This window comes from Bidens hawaiensis, unplaced genomic scaffold, assembly GCF_021521415.1.
Source record: "Bidens hawaiensis isolate Kalapana, Puna unplaced genomic scaffold, B.hawaiensis_p1.1 tig00038644_1, whole genome shotgun sequence".
NCBI lineage: Eukaryota > Viridiplantae > Streptophyta > Magnoliopsida > Asterales > Asteraceae > Bidens > Bidens hawaiensis.
This window is the reverse complement of record NW_027496796.1, coordinates 170549-174848: the sequence shown is the minus strand read 5'-3', so window position 1 is coordinate 174848 and position 4300 is coordinate 170549. Positions and strand designations below refer to the sequence as shown.

At 34.3% G+C, this 4300-nt stretch overlaps 1 pseudogene; it reads left to right on the top strand.

Moving 5' to 3' along the window:
* The first annotated feature begins 675 nt into the window (after positions 1-675).
* On the top strand, positions 676-1742 carry LOC143590541 (metalloendoproteinase 2-MMP-like; annotated as a pseudogene).
* Positions 1743-4300: the final 2558 nt, after the last annotated feature.

Here is a 4300-nt window from a genome sequence, read left to right as displayed (position 1 = left end):
AAAAGACAAACAAATAAAGAACATAAATGCATATAAATGAATATATATAAACATGCACGTCACCAAACCTTCACGAAAATACTTAAACGAAATGACATTTGTTTATATTTTTTCATTTAGATGTATATGATGTTTTGAGTCAATATATATAGAAAACGTGTATATATATACATATAAAAATTTAAGAATATTAAAACTAATAAGCAGCTTGAATAAAATAAAATTGTCCTACTGAAAAACATAAAAATATTAATTAATAGGTTTAAAGAAATAAACGTATGTATGATTTTAAATAGAAAAACATACGTATATCGTTTGACAAATGAGGAGAAATGTTTAATGATAAATTCTTTTAATGTTGTCTTATAAATACATAATTAACGAATGCTGTAACAGAAGATTTTCTAAAGAATTTATAGAATACTTTTATAAAAAAAATGTTTTTATTCAATATAGGGGTATGAGTGAGAAATGGAAAATTTTCAAATAATACGTATTTTGATAAAAACGATTAATGAATCAAAAATAAAACAAATAATTTTATTTTTGTTAAAAGTGATTAATGAACCAAAAATAAAACAAATAGTAAAATAGAGAAATGCCAGATTTAATATCTGAACAGGTTGATATGTCTCAGTCAAAGGGACAAGTCAACAACCATGCATATCAATAATTTAAGAAATTAATGATGCTATTTATAATAGGAAAAACGTTAACAGATCATCCCCTTTTGAGAAAATTTAGTGTGCATATTAAAGTCATTACAAGTAAACGAAGCATTGAAGCATTTAAATCAGTGACACTAATTACCACTATAAATCGACCTAATACCTTGAAAGTTTTAACCATAAAACAATATTCACGTACCAATGGCATCCAAACTCATTGTTTATGTACCCATGTTGTTTACCTTGTTCTCTCTTAGCAACGCTTTGTTTAATGTTGACACAATCAAAAACCTTCAAGGTTGTCACAAGGGTACCAAAATGCCCGGCCTCCGTAACCTCAAACTATATCTAGCTCGTTTCGGTTACCTAAATTACCAGCATATCCCTAACCACAACAACGCCGAACTTGATGAATTTGATCAAGAGCTTTAGGCCGCCCTCAAAAGCTATCAAGAGTTCAACCATCTTAATGCTTCTGGTACGCTAGACGGACCAACCGTTTCACGAATGCTCATGCCTCGTTGTGGAGTACCAGATCATGTGAATAGTAGTCATACACACGAAGCAAAATTGTTAAGTTTCGTGTCTCGTTATAAATTCTTCCCAGGTAATCCTAGATGGTATAAAAATCACCTCACCTACGCGTTTCACTCGAAATTTCCAAATGCATTTGTGCCTCCGGTTGTGCGTGCTTTCAATCAATGGGTTTCTGCTTCCCGTTACTTCACATTTTCAAGAGTTTATAATATTATCAGCTCTGATATAAAGATTACTTTTGAACATGGGAACCATGGAGATGGCGACTTTACGAATGTTTTGGCGCATTCTACTCCGCCAACTTACAGGTTGTCTCATTACAACGCAAAGGTTAACTTTTCGGTTGGACCGGGTCCAGTTCCCGGCGCCTATGACTTAGAATCGGTGGCGGTTCATGAAATAGGACATCTACTTGGTTTGGATCATAGCCAAGATCAAAGTTCTATAATGTGGCCTTATGAAGTTATCGGAACGGTAAAAGGTTTGAATTCAGATGACATTCAAGGCATTAGAACCTTATATGGAACTAATAAATAAATAATCATTTAATATTATATAACTTTAGCTACATTTATTCAAGTTTAAATTATTGATCAGAAGGGATTACAATAGCTCCTACTCAATTGAAACTATAATATTTATGATCTTATGTGACATATATATTTGAAGTCTTGAATCACGTCATAGAGAACTGCATATATATCGGGTCTATGTGTCATAAACTAGTTAAAAAATAAATTGAAACAAAATATAAAACTTTGTAAGGTAACGACTTGAAGTGGAACCTATGACATATTGGTTTAGTGGTATAATATCCCTTACAAATGTTAGGCTGTAAGTATAAACTTTTACAAATGTAAGGTGAAGTGAAATTTTGTTGTTAAAAAAACTACTTTAAATAGAGTTATGGTTGGTTAATCAACAAAACGGACATATTATCTACTTTACTCCCAGTGGCGGATGTGCGGATGTAGTTAATAGTTAGGGGTAGCATCCATTACCCTAAAACTTTACATCGGCAGTGTAAATTTTTTTTCTTTTGGGTCGATTTTCGTTTTTCGCTACCCCTGAAAAGATATTACGTTACTTGTTTAAAGGCCAAACAACTTAAAAGTTCAAATTAAATAAAGCCCAAACAAATTTATATCCCAAAGCAAATAAAAACAACTAATCTTTTTTTATTTTGTTTGAACGAAAATTATTAAACAGAAAGTTCAAATCAAATAAAACTCAAACAAAGTTATAGCCCAAAGCAAATAGAAACCAATAACCTTTTTTTTTCATTTGTCTGAACAATAAACATCAAACAGAAACAGACTCTACAGAACAATCATTTTGAGGTTGAAATTTTTAATATGGTTTTAGATATGCGAATTCAAGAACTTAGAAATAAATTGTTAGAAAATACCTCTGGTTTAAATCTTGAGATTTATTCTCAAGTTTCACATATCTAAGATAGTGGCAATTTCGGAAATATATATGAATGATTTTGGTAATGAAGAAAGAGGGTGTATTTCGGGTTATCGTACGATCTTTTATCACACTTTAAAGGATGATGATAAATTTGCAAAATTGGATTAATGTGTGACATTGCTCGTGTAATGGTAGAAACTGGAAAGCACACCACTTTTTCTTTGGTTTGTCAAATATTAAAGCAAACGTTGGTTTTACCGATTGCAACCGCAACCGTTGAAATATGTTTTACTAAAATGAAGCTTATCAATACGGGTTTGCGTAATCAAATGGGTGATGAGTATTTGAACAATGTTTTAATTTGTGCAGTCGAAAAAGAAATGTTCAATAAGGTAAAAGAACAGTTTTTTAATTTGTGCAGTCGAATGGGCTCGATTTCAAACTTTGAAAAATGAACAGGAGAAACCCTATATATGTGTGTGTGTGTGTGTGTGTGTGTATGTACGTATGTTGTAACATCCTAAAATTTATATTAATAAATAAAAGAAAATGATGCTCGTTATTTAAATGTGTGTTAATATTTAATTAACGGATTAAATAAAATAAAGAGTATGGACTTGGGTGGGAAAGATGGAATAAGGGATGTGATGGGCCTTAGGTTCATGGGCTTGCAAGGGTATAAATACCCCCCTTAAATCCCCCTAAAACCCTAAAAACCCTCATTTCTATCTTTTTTATTCCCTACACACCTCGGTTAAAATAATGAGAATGGTTAAGGATGGTAAGATAGAGCTGGAGGGACGTGAGATCCCTGTTACCTTGTATGCGATGACCTTAGTAGGGTTCGATGTAGTTTTGGGAAATGACTGGTTATCTGATTTTGAAGCTAAGATAGTGTGTAAGAGTAGGATAATAAGGTTAAAGTCCTTGGATGGTAGTGCGGTGACGGTTTATGGTCATAAGGAAATTTCAAGTCTTAATGTCATTTCGATGATAAAAGCCGAACGTTTGTTACGACAAGGGTGCGGTGCCTACCTGGCATATGTTGTCAGCGCTACGGCCGAGACGAAAGAAATGAAAGATGTTCCCATCGTGTGCGACTACCCAGAAGTTTTCCCTGAGGATCTTCCGGGGTTGTCACCGGAGCGAGAGATAGAATTTCAGATAGATTTAATACCAGGTGCCCAGCCCGTCGCGAAAGCACTTTACCGCCTGGCGCCGTCCGAGATGAAGGAACTGATTTTCCAACTGCAAGAACTCCTCGGCAAAGGTTTTATAAGACCAAGTGTTTCCCCGTAGGGCGCACCAGTGTTATTTGTTAAGAAGAAGCATGGAAGTATGAGAATGTGCATTGACTATCGTGAGTTGAAAAAGCTTACGGTGAAGAATAGACGCCACGAATTGATGATTTGTTTGACCAACTGCAAGGTTCGAGTTGGTTTTCCAGAATCGATCTTAGATCAGGCTATCATAAGCTAAAAGTGAAAGAGTCAGACATCCCTAAGACAGCGTTTCGGACGCGATACGGACACTACGAGTTCCTCATAATGTCATTCGGTCTAACGAATGCTCCCGCAGCGTTCATGGACATGATGAGTAGAGTGTGTCGGCCGATGTTGGATAAGTCAGTTATCGTCTTCATTGATGATATATTGATTTATTTAAAGAGCGAGTCTGATCAT